The following is a 12,662-nucleotide window of genomic DNA, read 5'->3' as shown; positions in this document are numbered from 1 at the left end:
AAGATAGCATTTAGCCCAAAAACCATGTTATATGGGGTCGTTCCTATTGATGTTTTATATGCTACCCTATATGCCCATAATGTTGAATGCAACTTTTGGTCCCAGTCAGTTCTCGACTCAGATACAATCTTCGTGAGGACCGTGCATATGGTTTTGTTTGTTGCTTCAGCTTGTCCGTTTGCTTGTGGATGATACGGGGCTGATTTCCTATGGATTACCATGAATTCATCTAGAAGGATCTCTATCACTTCATTTATAAAATGTGTGCCTCGATCACTCACAATTTCTATTGGCAATCCATATCGTACAAAGACGTATTCATATAGAAATTGTGCCGTGGTCCTGGCATCTGCTTTTTGAGTTGCCTTTGCTTCGACCCACTTTGTTAGATAGTCTGTAGCCACAATGATGTATTGTGCATGAGTCTTATATGCAGGAGGTGAAATGGGTCCGACATAATCAATCCCCCATTTTGCAAAAGCTCTTGCCCCCATCATTGGTCTAAGCGGCATATCATCTCTTTTAAGTGGTACTTTGGTCCGCTGACAGTCATCACACCGTTTAACGTATTCCTCAGCGTCCATATGTAATGTTGGCCACCATATTCCTGCGGCTAAGACAAGTTTTTCTGTCTTATCACCTGAGAAATGGCCTCCACCTACTCCTCCATGAGCTTGCTCTAGGATTATCACATACTCAGACTCTGATGCGCAAATCCTAAGCTGGTTGTCTTTACCTCTCTTATAGAGTTGATCTCCTATTAAAGCGTAATCTCTAGCTTCTGTCTCTACAGATTTCTGACGAGCTTTTGACGTTCCTTCTGGGAAAGTTCTATTTGTGAGATATTCAACAATATACTGACTCCATTCTGGAGCGATCTTTATCTGATATAATGTCGAATACTCTGCTGGCGGTTTTGATGAACATACAATACATACAGTGACATATTCATGTACGCTTTCTTTCATTCCTGGCCAATAGACTCCCAATTGTAACAAATTCCTATATGTGTTCCTTCTTGAACAATGAAATGCACATTCCTGAACATGTGCTTCGCGCAGATATATATTATATTCCTCAGGATTGATGCATAGTCGTAAAACATGATCATTTCCCAATTGATACAACCAATTGAAGATTCTTGGATTGCTGAATAGTAATATGTTTCAGGTTGTATTCTCTTCTATCGAGCTCTCCTCCATAGGTTAATAGGTTAACGACATTTTGAGACCACTTCGGTATCATTTCTATGTTGAACAAGTACGCGTCTGGCATGTGGTCATCTACTCCTATAGGGTCTTCTCCATTCGTCAATCGCGAAAGATGATCAGCTCTAAGATGTGTTTTTCCTTTCTTTACTACTACCGTGAAGTCGAATTCCAGTAAGATAATGAACCATCTCACTATTCTCCCCGTATTGCATGGTTTATTCACTAGGTAGAGCAAGTCTTGGTGATCCGTAAAAAACACAAACTTGTTGGCTAGAAGATAATGCCGAAATTTCTTCACAGCATATATCATTCCTAATCGCTCTCGCTCTGTTGTGGTGTAATTCTTCTCTGTATTGTTGAGCTGTCGACTGGCGTAACAGATAGGAAAATCCATGTTTCCTTCTTCTGGCTGAGCCAGAATGCATCCTATTGCATATGCCGAAGCATCTATGTGCACATGGAATATCTTCTCCCAATCTGGTGATTTCAAGACTGGAGCAGTAATGAGTGCCTCTTTCAATTTCTTGAACGATTCCTCACACTCCTCTGTCCATTCAAAGTTCACTATTAGCCTGTAAAGTGGTTGGCCTATTATAGCGTACATGTAAATGAATCGTCTATAATATCCGCAATGTCCCATAAAGCTCTGTACTTGTTTCGCATTGGTTGGTCTAGGCATATCCACTATAACTTTTATCTTCTCTAAATCCGTGGATATTCCGTTTTGTGAGACAATATGTCCCAGAATTCTGCCCTGTCGGACCATAAACACACATTTCTCAGGATTGAGACAAATGCGATATGTCCTACATTTCTCAAATACTTTTCTTAGGTGTTCTAGATGCTCATCTCTCAGAAGAGAATGTACACATAAGTCATCCATGTATATTTCTAGAAACAACCTTAAGTATTCTTTGAAAGCATGCGTCATCAGCCTCTGGAAGGTTGCGGGAGCATTGGTTAGACCAAAAGGCATAACCCGATAAGCATAAATTCCCCACTCCGTTGCAAAAGCTGTTTTATGTTGATCTTCCAGTGCTATGGCTAGCTGGTTATATCCTGAAAAACCATCAAGAAAGGAGTATGCTGTTTTCCCTGATACACGCTCTAGAACATGATCAGTTATCGGCAGGGGATAATTGTCCCTGATTGTTGCAGCATTCACTTTCTTTAAGTTGACACACACTCGGAGTTTTCCGTTCTTCTTGGGTACCACCACAATCGGAGATACCCAATCGGTGTGTTCAATCTCGTATATGAATTCAGCTTCCATTAGCTTATCTATCTCTTCTTTGATTCGCTTAGCAAACGTATCATTATATGTGTATGGTCTCTGTCTGCTAGGCTTTGCGTCTTGTTTCAGTGGGATTGTGTGTTGGCATATCGATGGGTCAACTCCCTTTAAGTCCTTATAAGACCATGCAAACACATCCCTATACTCTCTGAGAAGACTCAAAAGTCTCTCTTCCTCGCCTGGAGACAAATCTGTGGCTATGTACACCGGTCTAGGTGGCTCACCTGGAGCTGCTAAATCAACTTTTTTTGCATCCTCCGGTCCGTCATAAGATTCGTTCTCCTTTCTCTCTCGAATAGGTGGGGTTAATACCACCTTCCTATCCTCTATTGTGAATTTCCTATAGTGAGAGGGAACATCCATGTTTTCCTTGATTTTGGCGTTTTCGTCCTCTCCACTCTCAATTTCTGTCGTCCAAACTTCTTTCAGAGTTTTCTTGAGCTCTCTGTACTTGTTTCTACGTTCTAACTTGGACTCCGTGTGTTCTCTGTTGCGCTTGTTCTTTTCTGATTTTTCTGTTTCTGTTTTCGTTCCATTCCTTTGAACTTGATTTCTTGAGCCTCTTTTGTCTTTTCGTAAGCTCTTTTGATCATTGCCTCTCATTCTTCCAGAAATCTTGTCCTTAACACAATCTTCCGCCTTTACTAGCATTAGGAATTGATTTTTTCCTCTTATTCTAGGCATCGGATTGGTTCTAACCCCCTTTGTTTTTCTCTTTGCTCTATAGCGTTTCTGGCGTTGTTTAGTTTGGTTCGGAAAATCATAAAATCGGACATCCGTTATAGTTTCTTCGTTTCCGCTTGAATTGTCCGTTGACTCGTTGTCTGCTTCATTTCCCCACTTAGGATGATCGGGAATGTCGTGAAACACCTCCTCTTCATCTTCCTTTTCCAGTGTATCGTTCTTTTCAGTTTCTTTTTCGAATACAGTTCTCAACATGAAGTACGGAACCACGTCGTACCATTCCTTGTCGCAAAATTTCGTTGTGGGACCATCCGGAATTGCACAAACATCTAGGGTTGCTAGAATGTGTGTCCATTCTAATGGTTCAAGCGTGTCCTCTGGAAAGGGTTCTCCTATATAAGTTTCATCTTCGATACCCCTTTCTAAAACATATTCTTCTCGTTTCAGACTTCCACATTTCGAGGCTCCACACATCCATAACTCCTTGGGTTTACCTAACCAAGCTGGAAATTCGGATCCCGCCAAAGTAGCAGAATCAAACTCCTCCACCGGTGTTCGGTTCACATCTTTGTAGCTATGGTCTTTCAGGTTCACACGTGTAGTGGTTTCCATATTTCTTAGGTATATGTGATCGTAGCCCCAATCTTGGACCATTTTCAACTGTCTCATGAATGGTCTTCCCAATATGATATCATAGTTATTCTCCTTGCCAAAATCGACAATAGCAAAAGTATGTTCGTATTCAATGCCGCAAGAAGTCACTACAACTTTCTCTAATAACCCCATAGGTTTCTCCATGTGTCCATCTGCTAATTGGAGTTTCAACCTAGTCTTCCTTATTGCTGGTTTCCCCCATTTTTTCCAGATTTCTTTTGTAGCAATGGCTACCCCAGCTCCGCTGTCTAGTATTGCCATCGTGTTTACTCCTTGGAATTCAACTGGTAAGGTTGTATTCCCCTCTTCACCTTCGCAATACTCTCCGACCTTGTTTAAGGGTACAGGCTTAGCGTTCTTTTGTGGTTTACTCAGCTCTTGTATACCCTCTTTCAGTCTCGATGTTGGGTCTTTTATCCCGAATTTCTCCAAGCATTTTCCTACAGTGGTCCACATATGTGGTCTTAGCCTCAAAAGCTCAGCTAGAGTGATAGTGCATGTCACTGGTGTTGACAAGATCTCTATCAATCCTTGCGAGTCCATGACTTTTTCTGATGAGATTCTTCGTGAGGGAAGTGCTCTAGTCTCGGATTTTGCTTCATACTCTCCTAAGTATGAAGGTAAGGTATTCAGTGAGTGAGGTTTGCTCTCCATTGTTCTAACAGAGCCCCCATCTCCCCAGTAAGATTGCAGATCCAAGTCCACTTGAGATCCTGCCTCAAATTCCACTATGGGAGGATTCCTGATGTCCTTTTCCCAATTTGTCTGATTAGCTTGGCAACTTAGCTCGTTTGCAAAGTTTGCCTCTCTCACTTGTTTCCAAAATTCATTGTAATCCTCATCTCTTCCGTAAGACCTCTGTATGACTGGATGAAAACTCTCTATCTCCTGATCGGTTGTGTTCAACACTATGCGGTCATCCTTGTGTGTATTTTCAGGCTTTTGTGCACTGGGAGTCTTTTCAGCTACCCGTGAAACAATAGTCTCTTGCTGAATTGGGTTTTCCGTTCCACAATTCATTGTTTCTTTTGGTGGTTCTAATAAGGCTTGTGCAGTCTCGATCATTCTCTGGCACATTTCAAGTCTCTGCTTTTTCAATTCCGCGTTTGGGTATGTCATCCACCTCTGTTCTTGTGTTTGGTTGTTCTTTAACCTAGCTTCGTAAGCTCTCATCAGTGCGTCCAATGGTTCGTGTACTTTGTCGACTAGCACTGATCCCCCTGAGCTTAAGCTCGTTGTTTCTTTGATACTCTTTTGTTTCGTTCTTTCCGGGCTCATCTCTCGTTTCCCGTTTTGACTCTCAAGTTTTTCTAATCTATCTTTAGTTCGCTTTAGTTCCTCAGCTAGAATAGCGTCTTCACGTTCTTTTCTCAACTTCATGCGTGCTTTTCTAGCTTTCCATGTGTTTTTCTGACTCCGCGGTCCTGGACTAACCATTTTAGTCGCTAACTTTCCATTCTCAGGTTCTCTAGTGGTTTTCTTAGCTTGAGCTCTAGTAACAACTTGCGTTGGTATCAGAGTTTCATTTTCAGACCCACTGCTGGTAGGAATAGTTTCTAGCATATTCAATGTCGTCTTTTGCACTTTGTTTGGATTCTTTGAACAATCCTCAATGAAGTGAGTAACCCCACACTCAGTGCAATAAGCGTTAATTCTAATGATTTCCGTATGTGGGCAAACATTCATCAGATGGTCACCTCCACACTTGTAACAGGGTCCTAGTGCTGGTCTTGGTCCCATTTGATTCGTCCTTTGTGGATAGGATGGTCTTTGTCCTGTTAACCCTCCATGAGCTATGAACATCAATGTTCTTGCGTCCAAATTGTATCTCTCTTCATCAGAAGCACTTGTAATTGTTGGTATTCCAACATTCCCAATCATGCCCCATGGTTCTGGTTGTTTGGGTTCTTCTGGTGGGTAATACACAGTTGGAGACATGTGTGCACCAGATTCTTCATAATAGGCTTGAACAGGCACTAGGGCTTGTTCTTCCTGATTCTCTAAGGTTGGTGCATATCTAATGCCTACTGGTCTTGCTCCTGGTAAAGGTGGTTGTTGTCCCAATACCGGTTGCGGTCTTTCTATCCCCATAGGTCCTGGTACATTTCCCGTTGGGTATCGAGGTACTGGATGTACTTGAGGTGGTGCTAATTGAGCAGGAGGTGCATACTGACACTCCCTTACATACCCTTTGTTGTAATAGCACTCCTCTGTTGGGTGGTTCGTCCATTTTTGTTCCATAGCACACCATTTCAGAGTTTTTGGCAATGGTTTTTGGTATGGTGCCATCCTTTTTAGAGCATCTTCTATCATTTGCTCCACATTTGGCATGGTTGTTGTTTGAACATTCTTTTTAGTGGTAGTCTCGCTCGCTACGGAGGAGGAGCTACTGGATGCAAAATCTGTATCCGCTGACACCTCTCCATAAACCGTACAGTTATCCACTAAGTACAATGCTTCTCTCGTCACTTGCTCGAAACTTGTACAAGCTTTCAAGTGCAAGTCCTTCTTGAGAGTGTCGTTCCTCAGTCCCTCAATAAAGAGAACAGATAGTCTGTCATCTTGTGGTCGTTCACGTACTGGACATCTCTCAATGTATTGTTTGAAGCGAAGTGAAGCTTCCTTCACTTTTTCGTGTTCTCTCTGTTTAAAAGCATATATTTGTGAGACCGTATTGTGCTTAATCCCTCGTTTTGAGAATTCCTCAGCAAACTCTCTTAGCAAATGGTCAATGTCATGGAATCCCCCTATGTTCAGTGGTTGAAACCATGTCAATGCCGTACCTTCTAGAGTAAGACCAAATCCCTCGTATTGTGTATGGAAATCTGTTATCTGCTCAGCTCTTAAGACTTGCTTAAAGAGTGACACATGTGCATACGGATCTCCTGAACCACCATACTTCTTTGGCATACACTTCGCTACTTGAGATGGTCTCATACGTCTATGGTCTGCTACCAATCTCATTGCTCCTGTGTCCCGGCTAAAGCTTTCTCTAGCATCATGGACTTCATGGGTTACCCTTGTCGGTTCCCCTGCCCTGAATCTACTACTAGGAGGTAAATGTGATGGTTCCGCTTCGAACCTTGGACCTGGAGTGGTATACATGGGGATTGGAACTGCACTACCTCGATTCGTATCCATTGACTCTCTGGAATGTAATGATCCCATTGGTCCGGGCTTCGAGTACTGAGGTTGACTGAAAGAGTCAGCAGCCTGAGTTCTTTGTCCTCCTGTCGTCATTGGGTTTTGCCCTCCATTTGTTGGTGCTGGTCTTTGTGAGCTAGAAGTAACATAATACTGATGTAGTGGTCCCCCAAAGTATGTATATCCTTCTAATTCTTTCTTGCCCATTGTTGAGTATTGCCTGCCATACTTGTCGTAAGCGGCAATTTTCACTTCCGAACCCTCTGTGTAGGTAAAGACATAAAGTCTTTTTTGGTCTGTCAACTCTCCAGTGTAGGGTTCTTCACATCTATAATAGAGATCTTGCTCCCCATTATTATATTTATATAGCCCCACATAGATGTTATCAGTGTTGATCCTTGTAGTTTCATTCTCTCTTCTTAACCTCGCATCAGGGAAGTTCATTATTGGTGCTTTCTCCTCAAGTTCTTCATCTACTTTGGCCTTGGTGCCCATCAATCCCCACTTGTCCACAATGTTAGGGTTTAGGACTACCAAGTACATGGTACCCTCGTCATCTAGATATCTATCTCCGCTATAGCTCACAGGCACTAAGTCCTTGAACTCACTAGGTCTCTCTTCTATCTTTACACAATAGCGGTCCATTCCATCTTTGTAGATCTTGGCACCTTGCTCATTGTCGTACTGGTATTTTATGAACAGTAGCTTCATGGTGGCGGAAGGGTTTGATGATCCTGCTGCCATATTTTTTCTGTTGTTCAGGTTCAGGTGTTCCACGTGTTCGGTGAAAATCTCGTAAGATCTCTCCGAAGAAGTATCAGAGACACTTCCTTCAAAGATCGGCTCTAATGGTTGCACCCAACTTTGGTTTACACTTCCCTCGGTTGATATGACACTTGCTGGTTCCCCTTATTTTGGTTGGTTATTCTGGAGGTTCCTGCCCGATCTCAAATTCATCAATTCCCTTAAAGGACTTTAACTTTTCCGTCTCGGCAATTTGATTTCCCCAAGTTTTTGTGGTCAGAATTGATCCAAACTGATTGATACTTGGTCAATTGTTTAATCTTGTCAGTTGGACAACTTCTGTTTCATCAAGTGAGAATTTTGTTGCAGTTATGCTGAAAAAGACATTATACGCGTATGATGTCTTTTTTTCACAGATTTAGACTATTTTGGTTATGCTCACTCTCAGTAGCCCCCTTATGCTCTTTCCACTCACAAAATTCAGTTTGAACTCTGTTTGAGCAAGTTATGGCTAATTTAGGCTTTTCTTGGCAATTTTCCGCTTTTGACTTGTTTTTTGGGTCAATTGTGATCCAAATGGGATGAAACTTGAAATATAACCTCTAGACAGCTATTACAATGGATCTGTGTTGGCAAAGTATCAAAATATGTCCAAAATTAGGTCAAAGACATCATACGCGTATGATGTCTTTTTCATCAATTTAGGTCAAAACTTGATATTTATGCTTCCTACAGTGCTTGTAACAATCTTGTCAGGTCAGATATCAAAAATAAGCAGTGGATGTGCCAAAAGACATTATACGCGTATGATGTCTTTTGTCCCAGATTTTGACTATTCTTGGTTTTAAGCCTTCTCCAATGTTTACAATTGAGTTTCAAGTGTTTTTGTCAGGTTTGAATGTAAAAACAAGATCTGAATCCAAAATTTCCTATTCTTTGCGTTTCTTGGACTCCGACTTGTCTTTTCGGGTTTCTTTGAGTGTTAATGCTCTTGTTTTAAGTTGAAATTAGGGTATAACCCCCCTTTTGAACACTTTGGTAAAGTCAAAATTTCTGTTTTGGTCTCTATTTGGTCATTTAGACATCATACGCGTATGATGTCTAAAGTTGCAGATTTCCAGTTTTTTGGCACAGAATCCTTCCTGAAGCTTTCTCAAGTGCTCAGCAACTCCTAGATACACAGAAAATTTCTCTGACTTTTGTTTATTGCAAGTTTCACTACCAACTCGACAGTTTTAGTGATCTAACATGCAATCAACCATATCAAGAAAATACTCCAATGATTACTAGCTCTAGATCAGGATCAAATGAAGTCCTACCTAAGCTATTCCTAATCATAAAATGGGTTTGGTAATTGTGATTTTAAAGATATCCACTGTCACTCACGGACTAGCAAATTCTTCTTCTATCAAAAACTACTCAACACCAACAAAACAACAAACAAATCTAAGCTAAACTAAAAATACTGTCAACACGGAAGACCCAGGAATGCCCCACTTCCTAGTATCTCTCGAGATCTTCGGAGTCCACCACTCCTAGATCTTTTCTAACTAAAGTATACAAAGTAGTTTATACGACTCACCTCGTAGGATTAGTCTAAGGTCACCTACTTAGGGCTCTCGTCCCCGGCAGCGACGCCAAATGTTAAGGCGGTTACGCCGCTAGCGGAAGCTAAATAGCGAGAACTCAACCAACAACAGAATTTGTCAGACGAGGACGAAGCTTGACCCGCAGGCGCATGGAAACAACTAGGTGGGTGTCAAATCACCTACTCGACCTTCTAATGACAATCACTACTAAGGAAATCAAATCTAAGTTCTAAAATACGCAAGTGACTGAAATCCGTACTACGAATGAATGCTATACGAAACAGGATCTAGAATCATTGAATCGATCTCAAACTCAAGGGGAAGTCTATGCACTAGGTAAGAACAACACCCTAAAGACTTGAACTGCAAAATCAACCTATAACCACTCCGTGCGGTAAATGCGTATGAAGACAGGCCGAAAAATACAGGTGACCGAAACTTGACCCCGATGGTACTAATGTGTAGCTCTACTCGTTGTGGTTCTATAGATATGCTGCACGCTCTATTCCGACACACGAGTTGGAAGAAAACTCACACCGAAGCTCGTAGGAACTTACCACACATAGAAGCCGATAGCGCACACTCTTGGTATCAGTGCGTAGCTCTCGCCGTTGCTAACACAATGGCGGTGTCGCTTCTCCAATGGCGGCTCCGTAGCTCGCGTAGCAAGTAGATAAGACTCTCTCTCTCTCTCTCACTCTCTCTTAGACACAGTCACGACGCTCAAAAACTCACTTTTGATTAATAATCTGAATCCCCTCAGGTTACAAAAACTTTGGCTTATATACCTCAGCCTTGGAGGGGAGAACATCTCTAACTAATTACATCAGCAAGTGAAATTACTTCGGAATTACAAGCTGGAAACTCAATTGAGTCCCGTTACTTAATGAATGGCTCAATTCAAAATCAATGTCGGAAAAACATTTATTACAATCAATGGTTACAAAAATGATGAGTGTGAGCAAAAATGTGGGTGTGATCCTCTGCTGGCTCAACATTGATGTAAGTTGAAAGCAGATATCAGGTGCATCCCACTTCTACTGTGTTGTTACTGTAAGCAAAGACACAACTTATTGAAACACATCACCAATTTTAGCAACTTACAAGATTGAGGAGTCACATTGAAAAGAATGTACAAGATAGAGAAACTAATCAAAGTATATTTTATTACTTCTAAAAAGTTGATTTTACATCATACATCTGAGGAGCTCATAATTTTGTTGACCATCTTGGCGTCTCTCTTGCACGTAAGGCAACTCCCCAGCCAAGAGGGATTGCGCTATCCCCTTAGGGTGGGTTGAGCCAACAGAAGCATGTATCCCTATCTCGGCAAGGACTTTACCCCGAAAGCCAGTATTAAAATGTTGTGCATACAAGGAATCTACGCACTAGTAACACAAGATGGGCAGTCTGAGCAATGGTGCACAGACATAAACCCTTGCTCAGAGCTTTCAACGACCACGTCATAAAATGGCATTGGGGAGTGAATTCATTATGTATAATGGCAACATCACCGGGGGGGAGTTTTCCTAGGTAATGCGCAAGGGAAGAATGAGGTCCAAAGCCCGTCCTCCTGCCACCCATCCTTGATGCAAACTCATCAACCTCCAGGACGTCCTATCATAAACCAGTCAAGGTTAAGTGTATGCGTCTGTTGCACGTGTCAATGCAAGGGACTTGCCGTACACTGTGTACGAGCCACAAATGGATACAAGCACACAACTAGACTAATCTAGCAAGCTCAAGAGAGCAAGGGCGTGTCACTCACCGCGCTACGCTCGCCTTCGTGGAGGATCCCTCGCCCCGCGAAGAAGAAGGAGCTACCGCCGTGCCGCGCTCAACCGTCTCGCCACCGTCGTGCAAATCATCGCAATGCTCGATCGCGTGCACACACACACACACACACACTCTCTCTCTCTCTCTCTCTCTCTCTCTCTCTCTCTCTCTCTTTGTCTCTCATGCATATACACACACACACACACACAAGGAGATGAAGAAGAAGAAGATGGAGATGGAGCAAGAGCACTCTTCAAATACACAAATGAGAGAATGAGTGATTTTTAGGTCTAGGTGACTTTTATATGAGCTCACCCATTCACACTTGGGCACCCATGGTTAGCCAACTAACCCTTGAATGTTCCAGTTAGAGTGCACCTCTCATCGGCGATCACTCTTACCCTTTTCCTATTGGACCGACAAGCCCGGCCTATGACTACTAGAAGTGGACGCCGGTGGTTAACATGCCCCCCTTCTTGATGTAGATTTTGCCCTCGAAATATAACAATGCAACATCTGGGATCCATGATAGGAGTACCTGTGTCAAAAGAAAAGCACATTGTGAAAGCTCAAAGGCAGCATGTGTAGGCGTGCAATAAGTGAGATGCATACATGATATTCTAGGAAATGCAAAAAAAATCATGAATTGTAACATTGTCAACTAGAACAAGCGTAGTACCTATGAAATGCAATTGAGTTAAGGTCTATTAGGTTGAATTTAAAATAAGTACACAAGAGCTAGGGCTAAAGTAAGTACTAGATTGTCTAACGTTAATTAAAAAATATTGACTAAAGAGTAGTTAACCCTAGGAATACTCATCGGGGTCTAAAGACTAGTGATCTTGTCACTTATACCACTTAAGTGTGATCAACATAAATACAAGGAATTTTGCGCTATTTGCTTTTTTTTTTTCTCTTTTTTTTTGTTTTCTTTTTTTGGCATTACCATAGTTGCTACAAGTAGCTAGGGGACTCGAGGTATCAAATACCAGCAAGGTGGGAGACTCAAGGTGTCAAATATCAGCTTGAGCATAAACTAACCAGGAGACTCGAGGTTTCAAATACCAGCTTAACACATGGACTTCTACAACACAAGTCACACTTAGGTGGAATAAGTGAGAGAGAACTATATCCTCATAGCCTAAAACATTACTAAAGTTACTATAATTAATAGACTATTTAAGAATTAAAGTCAACAATTAAGTGGCTTAGTTTAGCCTAAGGTCCTGATACCTACTTAAAACCAACTAATAGACCAACCTCAAAGAGAAGAACAAGGTACTAGAAGTTTGAAAAAATTATGAAATCTAAATTGGCAATGTCACAACTTCATAAATTTTATGCATTGTTAGAAACTTAATTGACAAAATGCAAACATGTAACTGTGGAAAGCATAGATAAAGTACACCTAATGTAATGGAGAACATCCGTTGTAACATGTAAACATGCATTGTCGTTGTCCTTAGAAGGTATCCTTATGTAGTCACAAACTGCACAATAGTCACCACCAGACATCCACCTTCCATAGGCACATCAGTGGATAAAGGTACCAACCCTTATTGCAAA

Source organism: Adiantum capillus-veneris, chromosome 7, assembly GCF_014529385.1.
Source record: "Adiantum capillus-veneris isolate H3 chromosome 7, ASM1452938v2, whole genome shotgun sequence".
In the NCBI taxonomy this organism is placed as follows: Eukaryota; Viridiplantae; Streptophyta; class Polypodiopsida; order Polypodiales; family Pteridaceae; genus Adiantum; species Adiantum capillus-veneris.
This window is presented reverse-complemented; position numbering follows the sequence as displayed.